The sequence below is a fragment of the Mesoplodon mirus genome (genome assembly GCF_964341445.2).
Source record: "Mesoplodon mirus genome assembly, chromosome: 11".
NCBI classification, from domain to species: Eukaryota; Metazoa; Chordata; class Mammalia; order Artiodactyla; family Ziphiidae; genus Mesoplodon; species Mesoplodon mirus.
Window position 1 is genome coordinate 80,650,337 of NC_138987.1, and position 20,487 is coordinate 80,670,823.

Consider the following 20,487-nt stretch of genomic DNA (forward strand, 5'->3'; position numbering starts at 1 on the left):
GCACTGGTTGCTGTGAACCCCACCTACCTTCTCTGTCTCTAGTGTCTCCCAGTGGTTGAGTCCTACAGATTTCCCCAGTGATTCCTGTGAGGTGAAACCCAAGTGGGCTTCCCAGGAAGTGTCCCGCATCACTGGGGGAGCTGGATGTCCAGCTTGGGCTCTTTTTCTCACTGGAAAAACCACAGTCTCAGGGGGACCCTCTTGGTGTGGCACTGTGCTGGCCCGGGGGAGCAGCAATGCGTTCAGAGGGTGGCTGCTCCTTTCCCCCTTTTAATGTGGTTGTTCTCAGTCTCTGCAGTCCCGAGGGGTGAGTCAACCTCACCCCTGGGTTCTGGGATTTTTACAATGGTGTCTGGTCCATAGATAATCAATAACTGGTCCTCTTGTGAGGGGGACTGAAGTTGGCAATGACTTATGTCACCATCCTGATGATAACATTCCCTCTGCTTATGTTAACTGGTAGGGATTAATCCTTTCTGGCAGGGAATGTGGCAATTTATACCAAGAACCTTAAAGTTGTTTCTTTATCTTTTGACATAAATAATTTCACCTTCAGGAATCTATGCTAAGAAAAGAATCAAAATTGCAGCAAAGCTTCGAAGGTTTTTTTTTTTTTTAATCAAAGCATTTTTTTTTTTTTTTTTTTTTTTTGGTGGTACGTGGGCCTCTCACTGCTGTGGCCTCTCCCGTTGCGGAACACAGGCTCTGGACGCGCAGGCTCAGCGGCCATGGCTCACGGGCCCAGCCGCTCCGCGGCATGTGGGATCCTCCCAGACCGGGGCACGAACCCGTGTCCCCCGCATCGGCAGGCGGACTCCCAACCACTGCGCCACCAGGGAAGCCCCAAAGCATTATTTAAAACAGCAAATAAAACAAATGTTTAAAACTAAGTGAAATGACTGATGGAATGGTGATAGCATGAAATATCATAGAAATAATACTGAAGAAAACTTCCCCCCAAAATTTAACAACATGAAAAATAATGTTAAGTAAACAGGATACAATGTTCTATCTTCAGGTAAAATGTGAACTCAACTATATGGGGGGAAAGGAGGGTAAATTAGGGTGAAATATATGAAATTATGGATGATTTAAATTTTGTCCTTTATCTTTTTTTGAATTTTTTAATTTTTCCATAATGGGAAAACCACCATTTTTATAAGAAAAAAATATTTAAGAGTGTGTGAGGGTGCAGGTACGAACAGTAAAAGGGAATCAACTTGCACTTTTCAGCCCACAGAGGTGGTTTTCCAGGTACCACTGTACTTGAATTTTTTCTCTATGAACCAAATTCTTAGTTTTGGTTTAGTGGAGGATTGTGAAGAATAGTAAAAAGAGTCTGAGGTCACAGAATAAAACTAAAGGCAAATAAGAAGACTAATGAGAATTCTGCAAAGTTTTTCAGTCATATCTTACACTTCTTTTTAGGGAAACATTTTTTTTAGTGGCTTATACCTGTGCATATTTACAAGGGCTCAAACTGTCACTCTCTTCTCAGATAGCTTTTCTACTGGTGACTCAAAAGGCCCATACCGAAATCAAAAAGCAAGGCAGCACAAATCTCAGCTAAATTAACTTCAAGTCTTACTTAAGGTAAGGGAATTACTTCTCCAAAATCATAGAGACAAAATAATTGCTCTAGCTTTAAAGAAGATCCCCAGTCCCCTTTACTCCTTCTTCGCCTGTTTTAAAGCAGATAATAATGCCTGATTCAAAGCACCAGTACAACCAAAATTGCCTATTTTGTGCTAAAAGGTGAAGGTTTGGTGTGACAGAGAACAACCAATGAATGGGCAAGGCAGGAAAATGGTGAGTTGTGAGAGGTGGTGTGACTTGCTGGTAAAGGAACGGGGAGGAGCTTTGGGAAGCAGCCTGAACGCACAAATCCCTCAGCAGCCCAGTTATAAAAAGTTTGGTCACCTCTGCACTATTGCCTTTCACTTTCCTAAAAGTAAGCTTCTAAGAGGAGAGACAGAGAGAGAAAGAGAGAGAAACAGACCAACATTCACACACACAATTAAACTTGAAAACAGACCTGAGTTTAAGTGAGGCTGTAAAATATAAATTTCATTAAGTGACTTTAATTAAAAATATAAACTCCTATTTTAATTTCCCCATTCACTCAAAATATTCAAAGCTTCTACATCACTAAATAGCTTCAGGAGAGACTTAGGTAGATTCCTCCATTATATCAATTTCTTTTATATTTCTTAGTTTTAAAATTACTGGGTTGCTTTTTGTTTGTTGTTTCTTTTTAAATGAAAACCACTCACTGAAAGAGATCAGACTAATTTAACAACCTAAGAGCCAGAAGCAGAAGTCCTTTTTGAGGGCAAAGATTGGATTAGACTAAAATTAAAACATGATATCACCACACTTAAAATTTTAAGATATAAGTAGCTATGAGTTACCTTTAGTTATTGTGAGTGATTTAAACTCTCCCAAGAGACTTTTGACCATTACAACTGACCAACGAAAACTGCTCCCAACTAAAAGCAGACACACCATATGACTCATCAGACTCAGATATTGTGTTTAACACACAGATTACTTGACTTCTGCAATCATGAGAAAATCCAGGAGGTATCCACCTCAGTAAGACACCAGAGAACAGAAAACTTTAAGGCAGAAAAAAATACTTTTAGTGCTAGTGACCTTTATAATTAATACCTGAACAGCTTATTATCTAAGTATCAAACAGGGCCATACCACTTTATTGAACACAATTCTGGTTTATTTGGAAAACAAATATAGGAGAAAAAATGCCTAAAATGGAATAAAAAGTAACTAATACAGTTTTTTGTCATCAGGGATAGCCTGCAATTCAAGTAAACATTCTGGCAAACCCTTCCATAAATCACTTTATGAGCTCAATTCTGTTCAGCATTTTTCTAGACTCCACTAAAGGTCTCGGGTCACAAATTTAGCTCGCCACCAGGCAAAACTGTTAGAATCACAGAACTCGAAAACAGAAATTCTATTACCTAGTCCATCTCCCTCATTTTACAGACATGAGGCCCACAAGTCACTTGGCTATCTGGGGCAAAAGCCTGGACTAGAACAGGCCACTCAACCTTTAGGGGGAGCCCCCAGTCCAGCTGGAGAGTCCACCATGCACTGACAGCTAGGTCAGTCCTGGACCACAAGGGTGCCTACCAGCTCTGTCACTGATGTCCCTGTCTGACACTGACACTGCTTCCTATCTTAGGATTACGGGTCTGTGGATCAAATAACTGGTTTCTGCCTGCTTTTCAGATGATCGAAGAATGACATTTTTACCCCAAACTTCCTGGAAACCAAAGTATTGTGACTAAAGTCTTCTTAAAGGCTATTAATACCACGATTACAGAAGTTAGTGACCATTAAGCGATCTAGATTTAGCTTGGGACTCTACCTCTATCTATAATTATTTCCTTATAAAAGTATGCCCCAAAGTGAGGTTCTCAAAATCGTATATACTGTAACAGGGTCCTGTGTACTCCTTGTCTAAGACACATGGGAACGAGGGCAAACCTAAATGTACAAATATTCAGGTCTCTGGAATTTGCCATAGGTATTCTATAACAGATGAAATAAGGTTTCTAAAATATAAAAATACATTTTTTTCCAAACTGGAAATATCTTCTTTTCTATTTATGAAAGTAAAATACCTGTCATGTAAAAATGTGAAAATATCCAGAAGTATATAAACTGCCAAGTGAAAGTGACTTCACCATCCTACCACCCATAATATCCAGTTTTAACTGTTGGGTGACAGACTGGAGTTGGACCGCCTGGATTAAATTCTGGGCCTGCCACTTATGAACTGTAAGACCTCTCAGGGTGTCAGTGTCCTTATCTACAAAACAGAGATAACGACAGCATGTGAGAATTATTAACTAGTGTTGATTAAGTACTTTACAAAGTGTAGGTATTGTTCTAAGCACTGAAAACATATTAACCAATTTTAATAAGGTAGTTGATTGATCCAATTAACTTTAAATGGTTAAAGCACTTAGAATAGTGCCTGAGATTTAGTCGAGGGCTCATTAAGTGCTAACTGTTGTTATATCCTTCCAAAACTTTAATGCCCATATAAACACACACACATATAGTTTTAACATAAATGAGTTTATGTAAACTGTTCTGTATCTTGCTTTTTCCCTTAGTATCTCGCAGACATCCTTCAATGTTAATACCAACAGATCCACTTTATCCTTGGTAAGCAACACACAGTAATAATATTTTCTAACGTATAATGAATTGTTTTGTGTTAGACCCTGTACTTTGTGTATCATCTCAATTAATCCTCATAAGACCCCTAAAAAGGGCACGTGCCATTATTATTCCTCTTAGGGAAGAGGGAGGTGAGACTTAGCTGGATTAAGTAATTTGCCCAAGATCATACAGCTAAACATGGTGGAACCAAGATGTGAACCTGGGTTCCTCTGCAACTGAGGGACCGTGCGCACTCCATTTTCTACAGTGCTGTACTTTGTAACTAATGTCCCCTGACAGATGTTTGGATGGTTTCCATTGTGTGGGGGTGTGTGTGAGATTTTTAGCAATGTTGCTGTGAACATATTAGATCACAGGTTGTGCATTCTTTCTCCTATTTCCTTACTATATTCTTCCAGATGTGCAATTGCTGAGTCAAAAAAAAATTCACATTTAAAATTCTGATACACACTGCAAGATTGCTTTCCAGAGATACAGAACCAATTGATCCATCACAGTTAAATGAGAGAGCCAACACTGGTCACTGTCCATCTTTTTTTTTTTTTTTGCGGTACATGGGCCTCTCACTGTTGTGGCCTCTCCCGTAGCGGAGCACAGGCTCCGGACGCGCAGGCTCAGCGGCCATGGCTCACGGGCCCAGCCGCTCCGCGGCATGTGGGATCTTCCCGGACCAGGGCACAAACCCGTGTCCCCTGCATCGGCAGGCGGACTCAACCACTGCACCACCAGGGAAGCCCACTGTCCATCTTTTTAATCTTTGCCAGTCCAATAGGTTAAACAGGACATCTTAGTTTTGCTTATGCATTTCTTTGACTGTAATGAGTTAAGCATATTTTCATATATTTTAAATAATTATTTCTTCTTCTATAAGCTGCCTGATTTAAGTCCTTTGCCCAGCTTAAATCATACCATAATGCCAATATTTAAATAATTTCAATTTATACAATTTAAGAGAAAAATCAGAGCATGCTTTAGTTCATGCGGGAACTATAGTTATTACATTAGCAGCCAGGCACTTTCCTGTAAATCAATAGGATCAAGTCAAAACTAATGTCACAAAATGCAATGGTTAAGTATATATGTAGAATATGACTTTCCAAACTAAGTACAATTTTCTGTGATACAGATGTGACATTAAGACCCTGTTGCTTAGACCCTATTTATTTGGACTAGCGTATATAAATTTTTTTAATAATGCCAATTTATTCTTCAGCAGAAAACTTCCCAGCTTAGACCACAAATCTCTGGAAAGCAACTAATCAATGTCCTTACCATTATCATGATCATCACTGCCATCGTCACAGCCATCGTGATGGGCCAGACAGTACTGTGTGCCTCATCTCACTTAATCTGCCCAGTGGCCACGTGAGGTACTATTTACGCATTTTCCAAATGAGAAACTGAGGCTCAGAGAGGTTAAGTGACTTGTCAGAGGCCTCTTAACTAGAAAGTAGCAGAGCTGGGATTTCAACCCTGTAGGACTCCAGACCCTGTTCTATTGTTCGAGTAAGGTGCCTACCCTTTATGACCAGACCCAAGCAGTTAAAGCTAAAGCCAAAAATAAATCTATAAGTTCCAAAAAGCAACTCCAAAGAATGACTGGTCTTTTCTTACATGATCACCTTACTTATTCTTGACAAATCTTAAGTTGCTGTATAATTCCTAGTTTTAAAGAAACTTAAAAGGATGGACTTGCCCATCCTCCTACCAGAAACAAGGCTGTGCTAACCTTCCCACTCAACCTGCCTTCTCACCCAAGCAGCTCTATAAGCTGTTTAAAAGAGATTTATAATCTTTGTCGTCCTCATTTACTTGTCCAAATAGGGAAAAAGTATCAGAATGCTTTGCTGTATGAGCACGAGGATTAACCAACATTGAGGGGCAGCCAGAATCTTGGCAAAGATACCATCATTCGGGTTGAAGTCCAGGTTTAAGCTGTATCTAGATGGGTTTGCAGGAGCCCTGAAATAACCTCAGGGGACAGAAAGGTCTCCTGTGGTGACAAAGGAGTCCTTCTTATCTGCTTGGCAGCCTTACAGTCAGAGAGTTCTTACATCTAACCTAAATCTCTCCCACTGAAATTCAAACCTATTTCTTTTTCTCAAATTCTCCATAAAAAGAAAGAACTTTACTGCAGCAATTAACTTGCTCAAATTCTCACAGCAAATTTTAAAAAAAGGTAGCTGGAATCAGCACTGATTTTCTTTGATTCTCTTCATTGCATAATCAAAAGTTCTTAATTTTCAGTCCTTTTTGCTAAGGGAAGAATGGCTTGTCTCTCTCAAGAAAACTGTGAAATTGGTTTGAAAATAAAAGTTGCTTTATTTATAAATCTTCATGACTACTACCTAACTGAGAATTTCAAAAACAAAAGCCCTTCACAGCGCTTTTACAGTCTTTACTAACAAAAATCAAACCACAGGTAACTTTTATCAAAGGCTTCTGTGTCAAGTACAGCGCTAAACACTTAACATGTATGACGTTCTTTCATCTTCACAATAATTCCATGAAGTAGATGTTTCCCACGTTTAAAAATAAGGAAACTGAGGCTTAGTTAAGTCGCCATCCCAAAGACATACAACTAGTAAATGGAACCGGGTCTGCCTCATACCAGAGGCTAAGCTTATAACCCATTCGGCTGCATCGTCTCTCATCTGACCTTTACTTTTAAATGGGTAAAAGCCTCTGTTTATAGAGCACTTTGTTCCTAAAAGCACCAAGTTCTTTGTAAGTAATTTTATTTTCCTCATCTCTTTCCAACACAAAATTTGTGCAATATAACAACCCCAAGGTTTGACAAAACTAAAGAGAGTCATACTTAAGAATGCAGCAAATATCTTAAAAAACTAAGGAAAAAAATACGTGTGACAAGATTTAGGAGCCTGAGTTTCAGCAAGCATAGAACTTTTGCACTAGATAACCATCTGGTAACAGTCCACTTTGAAATTCTACTCTGTTCCATCCATCTACTTATTTATTTATTCTCATACTTAAACTAAGCTATTTCCAGAGCTGTAAAATACATTTTGACATCTGGTTGGATAAGCCTCTCCCCTTTTTGCTTTGTTTTCCCCCACCCCCAGATTTTTACACTCTTTCACCTGAACATCAGACTCTGCTTGTAAAGTTCAATTAAAAATACTGATCGTGTATCAGTTTTTTAAAAGAGGGAAAAAAGCATGGTTCAAGCAAATCCAGCCTCAGCCCCAGGATTAAAATTGCCAATTTGACTTTGGTTCCTTTGCCAAGGTATTTCTGCCACCTGGGAGACAAACATCCAAATTGAAGGTTAAGGTTTTAAAATCCCTTTTAAAAAGCTGCATCCAAATTTACAGTGTCTGTTACTGATTATAGAAAAAAAATTAAATATTCAATAAACCTATCAGGTGGTGTTTGCAAGGCAGGCCTTCAGGATGCCTAAAGATGGAGAAATAGAAGCAAGCAGCTGATCAAATAATTGGCATCAAAAGCATCCATTATAGAACAGACACTTTGCTAGCAGGAAGAGACCCAAACAGTAAGAGAGATGACACGAACACTTAAAATCCCGTAATCTGTTGAAAGAAGCAAGACTAACCCACAAGAACAGTCAATGCATATGACATATATGCCTGCGTGGGCCTTTCTGATATAAGCAGGGCTTCAGAACAGGGAAAGATCAGTGTGGGCTGCAGTGCCCAATAAAGACTAATAAATTGGGTACACTCAGCTCTAGCTTACCCGAATGTGGTAACCAAAAGTTAATGACAGCTATTTAGAAGCCCGTGTGAAGAAAAACAGTGATGAGCTCAAGTTGGTTTATAAATCATGACTGAGCCAAACTTCCAGCACCCTGATAAAAGGGCAGAGAGCCTATAAGCAAGCATGTCTCATTGTTCTTGCAGCAGCTACTCCAGATGACATGCAGAAACTGTGGCCAGAATGGGATTAACACAATGGGAAATCCCCAAATACTCTGTGGCCTGAGGGCATTCAATACCAGAACCTGATCCTACTCCCCTATACTCAACCTGAAAAGTCCCTGTTCCAGAGGACTTGCATCCACAAAAACTCCACCCAGTTTCCTGACATCATGGAAATTCACTAGTTCACTCAGAAGACCTAGTATGTGGGCTCATCTATTCGTGGAAAGAGGTAGCTCTTTCCAAAAGTACTGAGTCAGAAATTTTTACCAGCACTAGATTAGTTCAAAAAAAAAAAAAAAAGGAAAAAAGAATTTTTTGAGTTGAATAAACAGGATGAGCACCGTATCTCCTTCCAAGGAACAAAAAAATAGTGCTAAACATAGCTGGGAAAACTGGATGGGAGGAATTGGGGTGGAACTTCTCAAAACCTGAAATCATATGAAAACTCTACAGTTATTCATTTTAAAACATTAATAGATAATGCAAAGCAAGACGTCTCAGTGACTTCTTTACCAACCTGACATGTCAGTAAGCATTACTTAGGGAGGGTATTTGCTTTGAAAATGAGTAGAAAACTTACCTGTGAGTTAGTTTTAAGACAGGTTCACTAAAATGAGGAAGTTAAGACTATTTAATCTTCTGAGGTTCCTTCCCAATCCCATGACACTGTTTATACTTTTTAAAGGTAATCATTAGTACTTTAAGCACAGAACCTAGCAGGCTGTGAAGAGCTTTGACACACAAGCCTCAGAACTCAATTTCTAATGAGATACAATGTAAATCATAAAACATCGCCTCATATCCTATAGCTTTTATTAAGTGAAACTGGGTTAATTTGGTGGGTTGTACATTTTTAGAAGTGAAATAAACAATCTATATAGTTCCATACATACTTCAGGAGTTGTGAAAATCAAGTGGGAGAGGTAAAATTGCTTTCCAAAGGGCAAAACACTACTCAACGTACGGTTTTATAAATGCACTAGACAATAAAACTTTTACATCAGGATAATGGTTATTTTCAGGAAGAGAAGGGAAGGACTGCAAAGGCATCTCAAACTCTATCTGTAATGTTTTGCTACTTCAGTAAAATTCGAGACAAACAGAGCAAAAAGTTAAGCTTTGTGCAGCAGGTACACGAATGTTCCTTACATTTTTCTCTATAACTTTATAATAATTCATAATAAAAAGTCAACTCTAAGTTTCTAATGTAATCTTGAGAAAATAAAAATGACAAATATTCCAAGGACTTTTCAAAGGTTTCTTGCAGATAAACCTTTTTAAAGCTATTTAACCTTATACTGTATATAAATAGAGTAGCTTGTTTCCTACTAACAACTATCTATTTTCCTTATTAATATCTTCACCATTTCTTTTCTTCCTGACACCTCCATCTAACAGAGTCTGAATAAAAAAAGCACAACTCTCTCTAGGGCATGTGGACAAAGGAAGCTCAGGGAGATGGGCTCAGTGGAGGTGATAGTCCTGGAACAGCTGGGGAGGGGGAGGGGAGAGCACAGGGACAAAGACCACCACCCAGTGGGAGAGGCCGCAGATTTCTGGAGCCGTGTCTTCAGTGAGGCTGCATTATTTTGTCTGAAGTATCATGACTTCCCAGAACACCAGAGGGATCTATATTTAAAAGATTAAAAACGTATCCCATACATACTAAAATATTCCCAGATGAAATAACGTAACATCATCAAGAATCTGCTGCAAAATAATATGGAAGGAATGGGTGTGGGTACAGATGAAATAAGACTTATCATGATTTGGTAACTGTGGAAGCTGGTGATGGTACATGGGAATATATTACACTCTCCTGTGTACTTCTGTGTATATTAAAATTATCCCGCAATAAAGTGTTCAAAAAATATCCCCAAGCTAAAATAAACTGTTTAACTATTATCACATTAAAAGCCTTGCCCCCTTCCCATTTATTAGACCTATTCATGACAAGGAGATCAGCAGTCAGACCAGAGTTAATTCTGACGCTATCGCTCCTCAGCTGGGCGCTCTGGCCTTAGATACTCAGTCTCTTTGGTTTTGAGTTGATCCATCTGAAAAAATGAAAAGGGCTGGATGAGATGATGTCTTAAGTTCCCTTTTAGCTATACATGATTACTGGATTTATAAAACTGACTTAGTTACTGCATAATACAGTTAAGAACTGCACATGTTATTAATAATATACTATGGTCACACAGGAGCATCTTTAATCCCTCACTTATTTATTTATGTGACCAACATTTAGGGAATGTGCACTATGTGCCTGGCAGTATCACATGTGGGTAGAACACAAAGTGAAATGATGCAGAATCTCTGCCTTCAAGATCCAATCTAAAGGTGGAAGACAGATGTATAAACAATACGATACAAGTATATGGTAATAGCGGTGATGGACGTGAAAATACTAGAGGGCCTTCCTAGCGTGAGAAAGCAAGGAACTGTAAATAATTTCATATGCAGAGGGAAAGAGAAAGAAAGTGGCAGAAGATGAGACTGGACAAGAAAGTAGGGGCCAGATTGAGAAGAGCCCTGTACGTTATGCCGAAGAATTTGGACAGTATGTTGAAAAGCGATAAAGAAGGTATTATAAAGATTTCTAAGCCAGAAATGATGTGGTCCAATTTACATTTTAGATGAATTGCTGGAACAGGAATATAGATCTGGTGGTGACTGGTGGTGTTTGAGGAACAGAGAAGAGTAAAAAGGAAGGAAGTTAAACCTAGTTTTTAAGAGATAACTAAAATGGTCCAGCAGGATATGATGAGGCCTTGAATTGAGGTAGTATTACTGGAGATTACTGAGATACTGTTCTAGCAGCATCTTGAGGCTTGGAGTAGGGAATAGAAAGCATTCTAAATTATATAAGGAGTTGTTAATGCACAGTAAAGGTAATCAGTTCCTTCTCCAAAGTAAAGGTAAGCAAAGATCTTAGGAATGCACATTTTAGGTACTCTGCTATATTTCTACCCCCGTCTTTCAAGATACCAGAGAAACTACAGCATGAGACAACAGTTATCTCTTCACCATCGGTGGGGGACCAGCTTCAAGCACAGTGCCACACATAGTAGGCGCTTAATAAATATGGGTTAGGTGTTGAACGTGACGAGTTTTAATAACTAGTGAAACAGTGCCACGTGGCCCCGGTGGTTAACTCCCTGCTCACCGGCCATATTAGCAATGATTTGATCAAGAGCACAAGTAAGGAAAGATGAAAATTCTTTTTCAGGTGATTTTTACGCCCCTCTGAAACCCTTCCCATAACCCCTCATCCCCTTCAGATTTTTAGACCATATCAGCAATAATCCTCACACAATGGAGTGGACGGCTAAGTTCTTGTTATTTGAGTTAGACTACACCCCACATGTAGAGCATTATAGAAGATATTTTTTTCCTTATAAATTACATTGTACCTTTTACCTGAGCCCCCAAAGGGGCACTTCTGAGAGAAGAATCAGAAGTGCTCAGTCAGTCCTAGGTGTTGCAAACCACATGGACTTCTGTTTCAACTTTTATAAAACAAAAGCAATATTTTTTCCCTCAAAAACCATTATCTTTATTTGAATAAAGACAAAAAGTAAAGCACAGGAAGGTAGGTCATCTAGACAATGTCTTGCTGTTAATGGCTATTAGTCTGAAATTAGAAAATTCTGCCCATCTGTTAAGTACTACTTTCTTATACTTTAAGATTTTCTCAGCAGTAAGTCTGTGGTACCAAACAATGAAACTTAGAAATCTGATCACTCTATTCCAAACTCATAACTTTATAAAATGTTAATATCACCCCAAATGTTATTGACATAATTGTCAATATGTTGATGTTATTGACATGTTGACATGTTGACATGTTGACAATAATGACAATATATAATTAATAATAATTAACTGAACATTAATTATGTGCCAGGTAATAAAGCTTAACACTTTATATACACTGTCTCATTTGATTTTGATCCTCACATTAACCCTAAGAAGTAGTATATAAAGTTACTGCCGTTTTGCAATAGGAAAAAATGGGGCTCGGAGATCTGTATCATATCTGATTTTAAATAACCAAAACAAGCCTGTCAGACTCAGTAGCCCAGAACTCTTCATCACTCTGCAGTACTGTCTCTCCCAAACCATGTCAGGTAGGGCAGGTAATATCCCTATTTAAGGATTAAAAACCTGAGGCTCAGGAAGTTGGCAAGACTTGTTGAAGGTCACACATTTAGAAATAGAGCCAGCGTTAGGCTCCTGGTTCAGGGTCTCTACCACTCTACCTCTAATACTGGATCTGTTCCATGAAAAAATCATAACCACCCCACAGGAATCAGCAAAGTATAAAATCCCCACCCTGTTTCAAAAAAAGAAAATCAAACACAAATGGCTTTGTCAACATAGCATAAAGGTCATGAGGTTCTTAAAAAAAAAAAAAAGCCAGTAAGATTTATTTTTGATGCATCAAAGTCCCTTTTAACTCAGATCATAAAAGGAGCTAATTTAGAAAATAATGCTTTTCAGATTTCTTACTGGGCATTTATTTTTGCTTTCCCAATATTTATTTATGTGTTTCTTTTACAGTCCACATTCAATTGTCAAAGTTTTCAGTACTTATCAAGGACTTGGGAAGAGGTTAAAGAGCAATTTTCCGTCCCCAGCCCACAGAGAAAACAATGTATACAATTAATGCTCATAGAACCTACTGCCAAGTAACAAGCAGGTGCAATATTTCTCCAATGCACTGGGCGGGGCGTGGGGCAGGGGGAGCAGAAGGACAGGAGGGGTGAAAGAGGGCAGAGAGAAACACTGAAAACAAACCACACTTGGTGGGGTTCATTTCTTTTAAGTGACTTCCATCTCATAAGGCATTTGGCTGTTGACAAGATGATCCCGCCCTTGAATACAAGGAAGTTGCACCCAGTCTCACAAAGCACAGATTGAATCACCCCAAACAGAAGTCTGGACTTCCCTCCAAGACAAATATGGAATTCAATCTGTGTGATGCTTTGAACGCAGCTAATTAATTTGCAATCCTTCATTATGACCATACAAGGGAGGGAAACGAGCTACCTTCCTAGTCCTTCCGTGAGGGGGAAGCAATAGAGGAAAAAGCATATTTAAATCCCACAGCAAAGTTTTAGAAGTTTTCCATGAAGATACACACCCTAGCTGAGTCATCAGCATAATACCCTCCAGTGGCTCACCTCAGTGCTAACTACCCTTCCTATACATGGTTCTTCCAACTCTGCTAACTGACTCAAAACAGAATGGGTAAGAAGCTGTAACTTGTTTCATTCTTTTCACTTAGTCATTTAACCCTATAATTTTTAGAGTAAATGTACTGACCTTAATCCACTTAAGTACTTAATCTATAGCTAAATGAATAAAGAAACCACAACTCAGTGAAAATTATATCTGAAAATGGCCAATAGCCAAAGCAGTAATAGCAAAATTAAAAAATTGCCTCATGAACCAATGAGAATGTTTTAAATCCAAAACAAAGACTATGAGAGGGGGAATTCTCTTAACCTGAGGTTAATGAGCGGACCCTTTTCAAATATGTTTACTCCCAAATAGTTGTATAAGATTCCCCTACTAAATCTTTTAGAAGGGTTCCAACCAAGCTCTAAAATCAGTGGGAGACCTCTGTGGTATTTCTAAAGCCATTTTCCCACTTTTCCCTTTCCATATAGTTGAAAATGGCATATGGGGAACTGAATTAAAGGTTATGGATTTCCTGACATCTTTCACAGGCCATCGTCCACTCACATAGACCCAAAGTGTTCATAATGGAAGCCTGACACATCAGGCAACTCCAGCTCCAAGCTTTGCCCCTACCTTAAAAGTACTTGATCCCATCTACCATGCTGAAAATGTGTTTTCCACTCTTTCACCATCACATTAAAAAAAAATACAGAAAAAAAAATACAGAATTTTAAGTAAATTCTTCTTTTAAAACTAAATCAAGTAATACTTCGTCAGATACCAAGTTGATAACTATCTTAGGAATCGACTTCTGAGACTGCAACTAGACTCCCCGGATTTGAATCCCTGATTCCACTCTTGCTAGCTTTGTGATTTTAGAGAAGTTAATTCACCTGTCTGAGCCTTGGTTTTCTCACTGATCAAAGAAATTCTTGCCAGTTACTACATGTAATGCCTTTAGGACAGTACCTAGCACATGGTAAGTGGTCTGAAGAAACTATCAATACTGTCTATCATCACTGTTGTTAACCTGACAATCTGTTAACATGTCCCTTTTACCATCCTTCCAGTAAATGGAAGAATCTATCAAGAGATAATTAGGGCCTCCCTGGTGGCGCAGTGGTTGAGAGTCCGCCTGCCGATGCAGGGGATACGGGTTCGTGCCCCGGTCTGGGAGGATCCCATATGCCGCGGAGCGGCTGGGCCCGTGAGCCACGGCCGCTGGGCCTGCGCATCCGGAGCCTGTGCTCCGCAACGGGAGAGGCCACAACAGTGAGAGGCCCGCATACCGCAAAAAGAATAGAAAAAAAAAAAAAAAAAAAAAGAGATAATTAGATCTCTGAACTACCACTAAGCTAAAGAAAATAATACATTAACAGCTTGGTCAGCAAGTTACATATTCCAAAGAACTTAAGTCTGTGATTTAACACCATAAGGACTCAACGACTCAACTATAATAATCGTTTAGGATTCATCTGAATCCCTTATGGGCAACTGTTAGACTTCAGGCAGGCCCTAAGTTATGAGTATTTTCAACTTTTGAAATCATGAAGCCAAAAATGTTTCGTCTTCAGAACAATCACAATACATTTGGAGAGATGGATGTATCTATAAGTAGGCTACAATATAGAGAATTAAACTACAGTAATTTGAACAGGAAATTAAATAGGTTAAAATTTCCTGGGGTTAGGAAAAAAACAGCAGCAGCAGCAACAAAAAAAATGGTACTGCAGATTGAAAAGCTATAGGTTATGAACTATAACATTTGCACCATGAATTTGCCATGGTGATAAATATGTAATTCAAGATTTTATATAAAACTTAATTTATACATATGAAAATACTATGGTAGAAAAAACACATTAGCATCACAGAATGAAAAATAAGCCATAAACTAGCATAAGATATTTGCAACACATAAAAACAAAGAACTAAATACAATGGTAATACAGTATTAATAGCTATTCTTATATAGTTCTTACTATGTATCAGGCACTGTTCTAAACAATATACGTGTATCTTAAATACATGAAGAATTCCTATGAATCAATAAGAAAAACACAAACAACAAAAGTTTTAAATGAGCAAAAATCCCAAACAGGAATTTCACAGAAGAGAAAACACAAATGGCCCATACACATAATGAAAGATGCTCAACTACAATTCTAATCAGGGAAATGAAAATTAAAGCCCTGATGAGGTATCAGTTCATACCCTAGATTTGCAAACACTGAAAAAGCTGTCAGCATCTAGTCCTACTGAGGAAGTAGAACAATGAGAACTCTTATCCACTGCTGGTAAAGGTCTAAATTGGTATAACCACTGTGGAGAAGAGTTGGATATTACTCAGTAAAAAAGAACAGCCAATGACCAAGCAATCCCATTCCTAGGTATACACAGTAAAGATACTCCTGCACATGGGCAGTACCTAACAACGTTCACTGGACATTGTTACCACGGACAAAAAAAAGTACAAAACAAATGACCATCAACAGAAGTGGAATTATGAAAAACAGTCTGGTATATTCATCTAACTGAAAACTACACAGCAGTGAAAATGAACAAAGGACCACTACATGGATAAATCTCAGATTCATGAAGTTCAAAAAAAGGAAGTGAGTGATAGAATATGCACTGTATGTTTCCATTTATATAACGTTCAAAAAGAAGCAAACCTAAAAAATTATACTGACTCAGTGGGATGTATTCCTAGGTGATGAAACTATAAGTAAAAGCAAGGAAGTGCTTACCATAAAATTAAAGACAGCAGTTACCACCAGAGGAGGAAGGGCATATGGGGAGCTTCGGGGACACTGGTAACGTTCTATTTCTTAAGCTCCCTGGAAGATTCTTTGTTGTCTGTTTCATTATTTTTTCTTACTCTGTACAGATACATTTTATATTCTAATATGCGACACACTTCAAAAATCTTAAAAAACAATTTAACATGTATTCATTCCTTTGTAGGCAAGTCTACATAATGAATCCATCATTGAAACAATGTATACACTGCAGAGTAGAAAAGTAACTATTTTAAAATAAAGAAAACCTTAAAATCTGCAACAGAAACAAAATCCTAAAACTTTAAGATTGAACCAAACTAATTCGCAAGCAGAAAAACAACACAGTAATGACCCAAAGCATCATTTGTCCAAGCGTGTTCTACAAAACACTTTTTTCTTAGATGTCTGAGGGAAAATGGGTACCAGGAGTGAAATAAATTTGATGACGAATGGGTTAAACAAGTAAATCTCCTAAGGAGGAAACAGAATTTCCCAAACTCCTTAACGCTGGAATCTTTTAACATGGTGAATTACATAGTGATTCTTTTAGGCTTCATGTTTCCTATAACACAAATTGGGGAACATTTTATGACACAGAGGCCATACTGGAAAGAGAGCAGGAGATACTCTGATAAAAGGTACTCAGATATCTAAGTCTTCAGTAGCTGATCAGTCCAAGCCAAACCCTGGCAGTTGGGATCAAAAGCCATAACCAAATACAATACTTTAGTAACTAAGGGAACAGTCATTTGAGGTGTTGCATGAACATGGAGACAGCTTTATGTGCCTCCCTTGGGGGCAAAACATGATATAAGCAGAAGGTGCAACAGAAAAGATCTGGATAAACATTACTACAGCTTTTAGGGTCATGGTAGACTAACAGAGTGTCTTATTTGGCTTAGGTAGAGTTCAACAGAAGCCTCCAGCACAAAAATCTGTTTCAAATCATATCTCTCAGTTAAAAGGTTTTTCCACTAGGCTTCTCCTAATACAATTAGAAATTCCCTAGTTTTCTACCGAAGTTTTCCCTAGGTACAAAGAATCTGTGAACTGGATCTGCCAATTCTTCCTAATGTGCTTTTATTACCATAGGAAAATAAGATGATAATGCTCTTCAAAAGAAAATATAAACTCTGCACATTTATTTTTAAAACTTCTTTATGATTAGACCACTAACATATACTTTTGCAAACACTTATTTCCCTTGGAAACTAACTTCGGTATTTTTAAGGAAAAAGTTGTCAGACACAAGGTCTTTGTATCTCAAATATGTTAAAATATTATTTGAAGAGAATCAAGCATCTGTCTTTCCAGAGTAGCACAGGGATTCAAACTGGAAAATGTGGTCCTGCCACAGGTTTCTGTAAAGATGGCAGACGGGCTTCTTCAGAGGGCTCTTGACAGATGGCATCGTTACGTGACTATTTACTGCAACCCAGGCCCAATCTACAGCCTCACAAATTCAGAAATTTGTTTTTACCAGCATCAGGTATCTCGCATTCTTAGGAGTAAACAAAAATTAATCAAGCTTCAACAGGAATCAGAATACAAACCTATTAACATAGAATGACAAATATGACTGTGACAGAAGGAAGAATGCCTGTTTGTGGCCGTACGTGGCCAATTATTTCACTACAGCCAGATTGATACTGACAGCCAAATCACAATCAGAGGGTTCCTGAGTACGCATGGAATCAGAATTAAGAAAATAAGAGGAATTGAGTATTTAATGGTCTTCTGTCATCCTGGCAATAACTGTTGTTGTTTTTTTTATTGTTGAGGTTGTTCTGTTTTGTTTTTAATCAAGCAACTTCTATGTCCAGGCATTCTTCCAGGTCCTAGGGATACAGAGGTCTCTGCTTTCAGAGAGCTCAAATTTAAGTAACAGCTGAAGAGTATATATTTCACCAAAGTTTACTGTAATATTATTAATAAGAGCAAAAAAACCATGGAAGCAATCTAAACGTTCAACAATAAAGTTGCAATTGAATAATGGTAAATCTAAATGATGAAAAAAATGCAGTTTTTAAAGAATAGTACTTTTAAGCAGTAATTCATGACATGGAAAAATGATCATGGTGCAACATTACATGAAAAAAGCAAGCTATGAGAGTATAGGTACAGGAAACCTGCACAACCCTCTTAGATACCCTCATCCACCAGAGGACAGACAGCAGAAGCGAGAAGAACTACAATCCTGCAGACTGTGGAACAAAAACCACATTCACAGAAAGATAGACAACATGAAAGGCAGAGGGCTATGTACCAGATGAAGGAACAAGATAAAACTGCAGAAAAACAACTAAATGAAGTGGAGATAGGCAAACTTCCAGAAAAAGAATTCAGAATAATGATAGTGACGATGATCCAGGACCTCGGAAAAACAATGGAGGCAAAGATCGAGAAGATGCAACAAATGTTTAATAAAGACCTATAAGAATTAAACAACAAACAAACAGAGATGAACAATACAATAACTGAAATGAAAACTACACTAGAAGGAATCAATAGCAGAATAACTGAGGCAGAAGAACGGATAAGTGACCTGGAAGACAGAATGGTGGAATTCACTGCTGAGGAAAAGAATAAAGAAAAAAGAATGAAAAGAAATGAAGCCAGCCTAAGAGACCACTGGGACAACATTAAACGCAACAACATTCGCATTATAGGGGTCCCAGAAGGAGAAGAAGGAGACAAAGGACCCAAGAAAATATTTGAGGAGATTATAGTTGAAAACTTCCCTAACATGGGAAAGGAAATAGCCACCCAAGTCCAGGAAGTGCAGCGAGTCCCAGGCAGGATAAACCAAAGGAGAAACACACCGAGACACATAGTAATCAAATTGGCAAAAATTAAAGACAAAGAAAAATTATTGAAAGCAGCAAGGGAAAAACGACAAATAACCAAAGGAGAAACACACCGAGACACACAGTAATCAAATTGGCAAAAATTAAAGACAAAGAAAAATTACTGAAAGCAGCATGGGAAAAACGACAAATAACATACAAGGGAACTCCCATAAGGTTAACAGCTGATTTCTCAGCAGAAACTCTACAAGCCAGAAGGGAGTGGCAGGATATACTTAAAGTGATGAAAGGGAAGAACCTACAACCAAGATTACTCTACCCGGCAAGGATCTCATTCAGATTCGATGGAGAAATCAAAAGCTTTACAGACAAGCAAAAGCTAAGAGAATTCAGCACCACCAAACCAGCTCTACAGCAAATGCTAAAGGAACTTCTCTAAGTGGGAAACACAAGAGAAGAAAAGGACCTACAAAAACAAACCCAAAACAATTAAGAAAATGCTCATAGGAACATACATATCAATAATTACCTTAAACGTGAGTGGATTAAATGCTCCAACCAAAAGACACACGCTTGCTGAATGGATACAAAAACAAGACCCATATATATGCTGTCTACAACAGATCCACTTCAGACCTACGGACACATACAGACTGAAAGTGAGGGGATGGAAAAAGATATTCCATGCAACTGGAAATCAAAAGAAAGTTGGAGTAGCAATACTCATATCAGATAAAATAGACTTTAAAATAAAGAATGTTACAAGAGACAAGGAAGGACACGACATAATGATCAAGGGATCAATCCAAGAAGAAGATATAACAATTATAAATATATATGCACCCAACATAGGAGCACCTCAATACATAAGGCAACTGCTAACATCTGTAAAAGAGGAAATCGACAGTAACACAGTAATAGTGGGAGACTTTAATACCTCACTTACACCAATGGACAAATCATCCAAAATGAAAATAAATAAGGAAACAGAAGCTTTAAATGACACAATAGACCAGATAGATTTAATTGATATTTATAGGACATTCCATCCCAAAACAGCACATTACACTTTCCTCTCAAGTGGCACAGAACATTCTCCAGGATAGACTGCACCTTGGGTCACAAATCAAGCCTCAGTAAATTTAAGAAAACTGAAATCATATCAAGCATCTTTTCTGACCACAAAGCTATGAAATTAGAAATGAATTACAGGGGAAACAACGCAAAAAACACAAACATATGGAGGTTAAACACTACGTTACTAAATAACCAAGAGATCACTGAAGACATCAAAGAGGAAATCAAAAAATACCTAGAGACAAATGACAATGAAAACACGACAATCCAAAACCTATGGGATGCAGCAAAAGCAGTTCTAAGAGGGAATTTTATAGCTATACAAGCCTACCTCAAGAAACAAGAAAAATCTGAAATAAATAATCTAACCTTGCACCTAAAGGAACTACAGAAAGAAGAGCAAACAAAACCCAAAGTTAGCAGAAGGAAAGAAATCATAAAGATCAGAGCAGAAATAAATGAAATAGAAACAAAGAAAACAATAGCAAAGATCAATAAAACTAAAAG

The 20,487-nt window shown here is 38.1% G+C and overlaps 1 protein-coding gene across 2 annotated transcripts in view; it reads right to left on the reverse strand.

Annotated features, from left to right (window-relative positions):
• Positions 1 to 20,487, reverse strand: part of STK38L (serine/threonine kinase 38 like) — an 83,858-nt gene that overhangs the window by 43,756 nt on the left and 19,615 nt on the right. The window lies entirely within an intron of this gene.